This window comes from Babylonia areolata, chromosome 21 (assembly GCF_041734735.1).
Source record: "Babylonia areolata isolate BAREFJ2019XMU chromosome 21, ASM4173473v1, whole genome shotgun sequence".
Classification (NCBI taxonomy): Eukaryota; Metazoa; Mollusca; class Gastropoda; order Neogastropoda; family Buccinidae; genus Babylonia; species Babylonia areolata.
The window spans coordinates 33662659-33672658 of NC_134896.1; the positions used below are offsets into that span (position 1 = coordinate 33662659).

Here is a 10000-nt window from a genome sequence, read left to right on the forward strand (position 1 = left end):
GAACAGTAGGTTCATCGATAACAGACCCATGATCTGGTCACCCTTCAGTGATATGGGTCCTCTACCTAGCTGCTGCATAAATGCGAGTTTGGCAGTGAAAGGGTTAATAAAAAAAACAAACCAACCAACACCGAAACAAAAAAAACGAAAGTCAATTACGTCTCAACGAGATCCGGTTTGCGGCCGTCAAGATTGCGCGTCAAGTTTCGCGCCTCGATCGTTCTCTGCGCGAAGCTTGCTGAACGTCAGATCACCGAATTTCTTCATGTTCATTCAAGAGGAAGTCGACTGAACTAAAAAAATTCGAGTCGAGATTGCTTAGTGCCTGTTGTGTTGAACTAAGAGTCATTTTCCTACAGCGCCACCACACGGTGAACAGGGGAAGACAATGTGGGGAAAATATCTCATTTATTTTATTATTTATTTATTTTTTCCCCTTGCATAGAAGGTTATATTTTCTTTTCAACATTGTCTCCATCACAATTTCACATGAAATTCCACATCAATAAAGCAAAATTGCAATTCACACCACCTTTAGGAATAGAGGTAGTACATATATATATATATATATATATATATATATATATATATATATATATATATATAGTACGCATACACACACACACACACACACACACATACACACACACACACACACACACACATATATATATATATATATATATATATACACATATAATATACACACACATGTATAATATGGTGACAGTTTGCAAGGGTGTTTTTTTAGTGAACAAATAACTGACGAACAAACAAGAAAGAATGGATGAAGAATAGAGAAAACAAACCAACAACAAACACATACACAAACAACAATAACCCCCCCACACCCACACACACACACACACAAACCAAAAAACAAACAAACCCAACAACAAACAAAGCAGACATCCCAGAACATGACATTTCCAATCTCAGCTCACAGCACACATTAACAGTCAAATCTCATGGATCACAGGGAACATACGAGTCACAACAAAAACCAGTCAATACAAGATCGGTCAATATAATGTTTCCACACCTGTGGAAATACCTCTGACTCTATATAAAAGATTAGAATTCATGTTCCATCACTAAATCTGAATAAGGTAGCCATTTAATAGAGAAATCCTGACAATTCCTTTCCATTAAAATATCTCATTGAAGTCGACTGACATAGACAGATCAGGAGCAACCGAGGAACACTGACACACCCCGGCTGCTGCGTCGTTTGCATGGTTAACTCACTCAGTACGGCCAGTCCTCTCTTCTCCTCTACACAGACCCCTCGGATGTCCAGTGGCTGTCTGAATGACCCAACCTTTAGCTTCCGTCGTCAGAATTGTGGTATTCTTTGTCAACATTCACCTCTTCAGTGTAAGAGCCTTCCGCTTGTAATAATTTGATGGTGGTAATTGGGGAGAAACGCTGTTAACGTCGTCTCTTTCGCCGTTCGTATGGAAAGAGTTAAATCAGTTACACACCGTGACACAGTGAAAACAACCAGGCACCAACAACCTGTACAGCACTAGATTTTCTCCTCCGTACGTGCTCCTATCCCCGTCTATAACTGTTATCATGGTCAGAAATGAATAGACAATGAGACCAGGAGAACAATGATTTAATGATTAACCCTTTCACCGCCAGTCTTCTTCTTCTTCTTCTGCGTTCGTGGGCTGCAACTCCCACGTTCACTCGTATGCACACGAGTGAGCTTTTACGTGTATGACCGTTTTTAACCCGCCATGTAGGCAGCCATACTCCGTTTTCGGGGGTGTGCATGCTGGGTATGTTCTTGTTTCCATAACCCACCGAACGCTGACATGGATTACAGGATCTTTAACGTGCGTATTTGATCTTCTGCTTGCATATACACACGAAGGAGGTTCAGCCACTAGCAGGTCTGCACATATGTTGACCTGGGAGATCGTAAAAATCTCCACCCTTTACCCACCAGGCGCCGTCACCGTGATTCGAACCCGGGACCCTCAGATTGACAGTCCAACGCTTTAACCACTCGGCTATTGCGCCCGTCTCACCGCCAGTCAATTTAGAGTACAAAATTCCCTTGTGGTATAAACACAGAAAAGACAGTGGCTAAGAATAGCTGGGGATTTAGATGGGGATTCCCCCCTGCGATGTGTAGAAACTATGGCCTACCACCGAACATAAAGAGCAGTAGGTTCATGGATAACAGACCAATGAATGGTCACCTTTCAGTGACATGGGTCCTCTACCACGCCTGTGCATAAATGCGAGCTTGGCAGTGAAAGGGTTAACAAATAGTAAAGAGCGGTAGCTCTCTCGATCCATTCACAAGGCACACAACTTCAAGTCAATGCTGATTATGCTACCGATTCAGCCAGCACACAGGTAAATTGTTATTTGATAAAATTGTTTATTTATTTCAAGTCAAAAGATCGTCGAAGCAACTTTGTGTTCAGTCTTCTGTATTGTCCGTATAGTTTGTGTGCTTCTTCTGTATTGTCCGTATAGTTTGTGTGTTTCTTCTGTATTGTCCGTATAGTTTGTGTGCTTCTTCTGTATTGTCTGTATAGTTTGTGTGCTTCTTCTGTATTGTCCGTATAGTTTGTGTAGCTTATTCAGGATCAAAAGGCTATGCCTCATCCTCCACAGTTACCCCCCCCTCCCACACTCTGCGTTGGGGATGGAGGGTGGGGGGGGGGGGTAGAGGGAGGTGAGTGGAAAGTATGAAGGCAATGTAAACGTTCCTTTTCACCACCACCTTTTACTGAAGAATAATGGTTGTATGTACCAGTACGCAGCCATAGTTTAGAGGAGGTGACGGCGCCTGGTGGGTAAAGGGTGGAGATTTTTACGATCCCCCAGGTCAACATATGTGTAGACTCTAGTGCCTAAATCCCCGTCTTAACTGTTATCAGGCAGAATGAATACAATGACCGTAAACATGTTTAATGATACCCTTCACGCCAGTTCTTCTGTCTACTTCGTTGCGTTCGTGGGCTGCACTTCCATTAATATGCACACGAGTGACTTTTTACGGTATAGACCGTTTTAAACACCGCATGTAGACAGCATACTCGTTTTCGGTTGCATCTGTATGTTTTTTTGTTTCCATTAACCCACGAACCTACATGATACAGGATCTTAACGTGGTATTGTTTCTGCTTGCATATACAACGAAAGGTTCAGCACTAGCAGGTCTGCATATGTTGACTGGAGATCGTAAAAATCTGCCCTTACCCACCAGGCGCACGTCACCGGATTCGAACCCGGGACTCAGATTGAAGTCAACGCTTTAACCCTCGGCTATTGCCCGTCTACGCAGCAATTTAGAGTCAAAATCCTTGTTGTATAAATACAGGAAAGACATGTCTAAAATACTGGGATTATGGGATTCCCCCGCGATGTTAAACATGCCAACCGAACATAAAGCATAGTTCATGGATAAAGACCATGATGTCACTTTCAGAGACATGGAGTCCTTACCACGCTGGCATAATGCGAGCTTGGCAGTGAAGGTTAACAAAGTAAAGTGCGGTAGGCTCTCATCCATTCACAAGGCACACAACTTCAAGTCAATGCGCTTATTCGATCAGCCAGCACACAGGTAAATGTTGATTGATAAATTGTTTATGATTTCAGTCAAGATCTATCGGAAGCAACTTTTGTTCATGCTTCTTATTGTACCGATAGTTTGTGTCTTGCTCTGTATTGTCGTGTATATGTGTGTTTCGCTCTTAAGAGTCCCGATACGTTGTGCAGTATTTCTCGTACTGGCTGTAAGCTTTGTGGTTTCCTTCTGATTTCCTAGTTTGGTACTATCAGGACAAGCTATGCCTCATCCTCTCAACTTTACCCCCCTCCACACTCTGTTGGGCGTGTGTATACGCAAGCAGACTGAGATCAAATACGTACGTTAAAGATCCTGCAATCCATGTCAGCGTTCGGTTGGTTACTAGTATGGAAACAAGAACAAACCCAGCATGCACACCCCCGAAAGCGGAGTATGGCTGCCTACATGGCGGGTTAAAAACGGTCATACACATAAAAGCCCACTCGCGTTTTACACGAGTGAACGTGGGAGTTGCAGCCCACGAACGAAGAAGATCTTTACTGCTTACAGCCCAGCCAACCCACACAGGGCCAGAAAGATTGCACCAGCTGGACATGGTAAGTACACTTCCCAAATTCAGGAACTGTCTTTTTCAACACTCTTCAAGAAGAAGAAGAAGAGGAGGAGGAGGAGGAGGAGGAGGAGAATCATAAACGAGAGCTATGGTACCGACAAGCGACCGACGCCCAGGCAGAAGAGCTAGTCAGTCACACGAACTGCTCATGTCCAGACGGCTTGCGCGCACACTCCAAACTATCTGTATTTGTATTTCTTTTTATCACAACAGGTTTCTATGTGTGAAATTCGGGCTGCTCTCCCCAGGGAGAGCGCGTCGCTACACTACAGCGCCACCTTTTTTTTTTTTTTTTTTTCCTGCGTGCAGTTTTATTTTTTTTCCCCATCGAAGTGGATTTTTTCTACAGAATTTTGCCGCCAGGAACAACCCCTTTGTTGCCGTGGGTTCTTTTACGTGCGTCTCATCCGAATTACTATAGCGTCCAGACCACCACTCAACGTCTAGTGGAGGGGGAGAAATTATCGGCGGCTGAGCCGCCGTGAGTCGAACCAGCGCACTCAGATTCTCTCGCTTCCTAGGCGGACGCGTTACCTCTAGGCCTTCGCTCCACATGTGAATCTGAAGTAGCGCCTTCTCATTGGGTAGACTCATTGACGTGATGATAATGATGATGACGATCGCACAAGGCGCCCTTTTGTTATTTTTATTTATCAATTTTCTTTTTTTTAGGACAGATTTTTTGATGAGCCCTCTCACCGCCTGCCTTCTTCTTCCTTCAACTTTCCCTCAGCTCCCACCTCCACCTCCCTCCACCCCCACCCCCAAACCCCCTTCCACCCTCTCAATTCTTGTCCCTCTCCCCACCCCCCACCCCTCCTCGCCTGTCTATCTCTCTCTCTCATTCACTTAATACACCCCTTTCACCATGTCTTGCAGCTTCTGGCTTACTTGTATGAGATACACTTGAACTCCACATAACAGTGGTATCCCCGGTGGCTCATCGAGTGGTAGTGTCGCCGCGCGAGCAAGTCGTTGAATGTAAACTCTTTACAACCCTTCTCTTCTTCTTGTCTGCTTCTTCCCTCTCCCCCACCCTCCCTACGCTCCGTCCCTCCTCCTCTCTCTCTCTCTCTCTCCTGCCTGTTCGCAGTGTGTGTGTGTGTGTGTGTGTGTGTGTGCGCGTGTGTGTCAAGTGGTTTTTCCTTGAAAGGGCCGCTACTTGTCCTGACCAGGGCCTGTGCAGTGTGTGGATGATCGTCCCTGCGTGAGCGCCTCTCCTCGTGTGGAGTTGATTTGAGAGAGAGAGAAGCAGACGGTTTTTCTTTTTTCTTTTTTTTTCTTTCTTTTTTGTCGTTTCTTTTCTTTGTTTTTTTTCTCTATCTTTTTTTTCTTCTTCTCCACCGTCGCCACTTCACGGCCAATGTGAAGTGTCTGTGTGTCTTCCGTCACAGTCGACAACGTGGGAAGTTAATTCATTGAGTTGTTCCAAGGAGTTTGGCCAGGGGTTGGGTGGTTTTAATTTGTTTGGTTGTTTTTTGTTGTTTTTGTTTTGCAGTGTGCTGTCAGCGGTTCTTCTCGATGCAGTTTGGATTTGTTGTTCGTGTCGTGTCGTGGAATTTATCAATTTATGAACATTTTTGAATGTGTTGGTTTCGTGCCATGATTCATAACTCGTGCTGTATCAGTTGTGCACTGATGATAGTCCTGTTCAGTGTCACATCTCTCTCAAGAGATTTGAAGAAAGAAAAAATCAAAAAACTCGTGAACTTTTTTTTATTTTAATTTTTTTGATAATCTTTTTAACTTGGCAAGCATGGTGATAAGGTATGATATAACCTTGGCGGGATTTAGACTTTGAAATATCCCATTGTTTTGCCGGGCTTCGTTTCGACACTGAATCCACGGGTTGTGTAAAGACTTGACAAGTGATAGATGTGCACCATTCAGTGTGGTCTCGCATCTTTCCTCAGGGTAAGGTACAACCGGCAGTTGTTTTGTTTTGTTTTTATTGTGGTGGTGGTTTGTTATTTTCATTATTATTTTTTTTAATCACACTTATGTCATCCGAATCCGAACGAAGTGAAAGCATCGACTGCCTGTTATTCAGTATTCGTTAACACGATTGTCACATTAAAAAAAAAAGAATAAAAGAAAAAAGTTAAGGCCTATTAGCGGCTTTCCCAAAACAAAGCCAATTTTTCCCTTGGCATGACAAATTAAAGGCTCCTCGGAGTTGACTAAAACAGACTGTCATTGTTTTGTGTTGCGCAAGTTACGTTCGAGGAAAACGGAAATTAGACTCGTTATGTACAGCAACTATGACCGCCGGTGCGAGTCAGTGGACAAAGAAAGATGCGCAGAATGGACTGGCGTGTCCGACTGTGACTAATGAAACAGCACAGGAGGCAACTGCTGTCCTAACTATCTGGGCTAGAATTTGATTTATAGTGGAGACAATTAGTCCACAACTAATAGGTACGATTTTCTGTCGTTTCTCTTCGGGTGACCGTTAATTGATTGTTTGGAATGAGACCGTTAGTCTGTCATCCGTGTTGTGTTTCACAACATCCTGTCAGTTTTCTTCATCACTAATGTCTAAACGGGTCTGCCGATCTCCGCTGCCGCCTGTATGGTGGCTTGGATCCTGAATCCTCCAAAACCCGGCTGCAGGTGTTCTGTTTGGTTTATTTATCAGTTTGCTTGCTGAACAGCTTTGTTTATTTGAACAGAATTCTAAATCCGTTTTCCTTAGTTGTGTGTTCGCCTGCCATTTTGAGTTCCCTTTTTGATTTTTTCTTCAAATGATGTTCATTTACGTTTTCGTTTCGCAAGCATGCAGTTGCGGGTTTAGTTTATATTCATCAATCAATTGCTGAACAGCGCGTTCATTTGAATGTGATTCTAACTCCCTTTTTCTTGAATATGCTTTCTCTCGTATATGCTTATTCTCGATGGCGTTTTTGTAAAGTGGTTTTTGTTTGTTGTTTGTTTTTTACTGGACTTTCACTCCAGTTTTATTTTAGCATTTTGTGCGAGTTTTACCAATCAAGCAAATTAAGGAACTCTTTGATTCTGTTGAAGTCTGTTGCCTGCATGGTGGGAAAATATTATAATCATTGTTTGGGTTTCAAACAATTCTGCCCTTCCATTCACAAACCCATCTTCCGCGTCTTATGTCAGTGAACATGGAACTATAATGTCTTAATAACAACCAGTCAATTAATGAATACATAAACGAGCATGATTATTGTATGAAATATTTCAGTTATGTGGTGTGCGTTAATTACTTGTTTTCGGAAACTTAGATTTATTCATGATTAGTCAGTTACCCCTGCTGCATGCCGCTTCTAAATAAACAAATAAATGAAGAAATAAGATAAAATTAAATTAAATTAAGATATAAAAGCACAAAGCGCAGAAACTGTTGTTGTATCTACTATTGTCACTGAAAACAGATACACATTCTATCGTTATTCAGTGTATGCTCCACCGTCAGTGATAAGTTGTTTTTTTTTACATTGTTGCTTAGTCTTTTTTTTAAGTTTTGCTACCGGCAACACTGAGAAACCAACTTGATCGCCTTATTTCATTTGCGATGTATAATAAGAAGATATTCTGTCGATGTGTGTTTGTTTTTAACTTGCACGTACAGCCATTCTGACATTTTTGTCCGATGTTTCATATTTTGGATCGTGTCACAGAGATGACTTAGAAAGGATGAAATTCGTTCAATGCACCGTCATTCATTCCGGTGATCGTGGACATAATTATTATTATAATAATTATTATTGTGGGTGTTTTGTCTTTCTGTTTCAACCAATAACCGAAAATATTTGTTCATTGTTATTTTTATTTCTCTTCGGGATTCCTACTGACATCAATTAGGAAAAGAAAGATGTTATTACGGTGTTATATTTCTACTGACCACCACCATCACCACCACAACAACAACAAATCCTAAAGGCTTAGATTCTACTATACGACTGAACGAGAAGAAATCTATTTTGCTGCTGTTTGTTTTACTTCTGCTACCATGTAAAATGAAGAAGTGTATTCCATTGTGTGACAAAAACAAACAAAAAAAGTTCGCAAATTTTTGCGTATTTCTTCCTGCTACCATGTAAGTGTATTTCGTAGTGTGCGAAAAAAAACAACCAAAAACAAAAACAACCAAACAAAAAACAAAACAAAAAAAAAACTTGTTCGCAGATTTTTTGTGTTTCTTCTTCTTCTTGCTACCATGTAAGAAGAAGTTTATTTTCTTCTTGAAAAAACAAAGAAAACAAAAACAAAGAAAGCTTCGAAAATTTTATCACAACAACAGCAAGGGACCATTATTGGCTGTGCTGACTGACCTATAGCTTCGTGGAGAAGAAAAAAACACACACTCCCTTTTGGAGATAACAACAACAACAAAAAAAAGAAAAGAACAAAAGTCACCTCAGTTGTGAGACAACCAGACTGTGCCTCCTCCTCTGCCTGTGTGTCTGTGCTGCGACTGCCCTGTTCCAGTGGACCTGACAGTCAGAGGACCACGTCAGCAAAGGCCCGGGATGCTCCACTGGGGTGGAGCCAGCCACCCTGCCTGCCACCCGACCCCCTGCCGGGTGTGGTTGGGCTTTGCAGCAGCCACCCGGATTTTCCAACCCAGGGATTATCATTGTTGTTGTCGTTGTTGTTAGCAGTCCTCATCCGCAAGTAAGTGCATGCTTTTTTTTTTCTTTTCGTTTTTGAGGTGTGTTGTTGTGTGTTGTGTTGTTGTTGTTGTTGTTGTAGTGGTGGTGGTGGTGGTATGTGTGTGTGTGTATGTGTGTGTGTGTGTGTGTGTGTGTGTGTTGTTGTTGTTGTTGTTGTTGTCGTCGTTGTTTTTGTTGTTACTGTGATGATGGTGGTGGTGGTGCTGGCGGTGGTGGTGGTGGTGTTGGTCGTGGTTGTATGTGTGTGTGTGTGTGTGTGTGTGTGTGCATGTGCGTGTGTGTGTGTGTGTGTGTGTGTGTGTGTGCGCGCGCATACGTGCGTGATTGCGTGCGTGTGTGTATAAGTGTGCGTTGTGTGTGCGTGGGTGTATGTATGTGTGTGTATGTTGCAGGTGTGCGGGTGTGTGTGTGTGTATGATACTCTTGCGGTTCGCGTTCTAACATGTTTAATAATATTTCTCTTAAAATGAACACACAAAAAAACCTTGGGTTTTTAGCGTTCTCATCAACACTGTTATCGTCACCATTCTCATTCTGTGAACATCATCATGATCATCATCTGTCAGCCTTTATTTTTAAATGCACACACACACACACACACACACGCACACACACACACACACACACACACACACACACACACACGCACACACACACACACACGCGCGCGCGCGCGCGCACACACACACACACACACAAATATAGATAGATAGATAGATAGATAGATAGAGAGAGAGAGAGAGAGAGAGAGAGAGAGAGAGAGAGAGAGAGAGAGATTCATTTTTATATAGATATCTTAAGAAGTCACACAGATCGCATCAAGAGCACAAAGATGACATCAAGATTAGTCACCACCCCCTCCCACTCCCATACACACATTATAAGTTACATAATAATTCAGTAATGTGTGCTCTCAGATATCATGAATGGCTGAAGTTCTGTTTTTTTTATCAACAGAAAAAAAAGGAGAGAGAGAGAGAGAGAGAGAGAGAGAGAGAGAGAGAGAATGAATGGTTTATTCATATAGGCCATTGCCCCTCATGAAAGGGCGTCAGACAAAAACATATGTGAGAAGAAAATAAGCAAGACAAATATCATACGTTGTCATGCAGTATACACTTAACTAAGTAGTACACAGCAGATAAATAACAACACGCCTATTTAACTGAACTCAATAAAGTAATCGTG

At 42.3% G+C, this 10000-nt stretch overlaps 2 protein-coding genes across 2 annotated transcripts in view; both read left to right on the forward strand.

Annotated features, from left to right (window-relative positions):
• LOC143296227 (tubulin-specific chaperone C-like) overlaps positions 1-10000 on the forward strand; it is a 282909-nt gene that overhangs the window by 155733 nt on the left and 117176 nt on the right. The window lies entirely within an intron of this gene.
• The window catches only part of LOC143295883 (uncharacterized), a 113368-nt gene continuing 112053 nt past the window's right edge, over positions 8686-10000 (forward strand). Inside the window, exon 1 of the mRNA XM_076607555.1 lies at positions 8686-8813. The gene's annotated coding sequence lies outside the window, so the exon portion shown is untranslated. The remainder of the gene's footprint in view (positions 8814-10000) is intronic.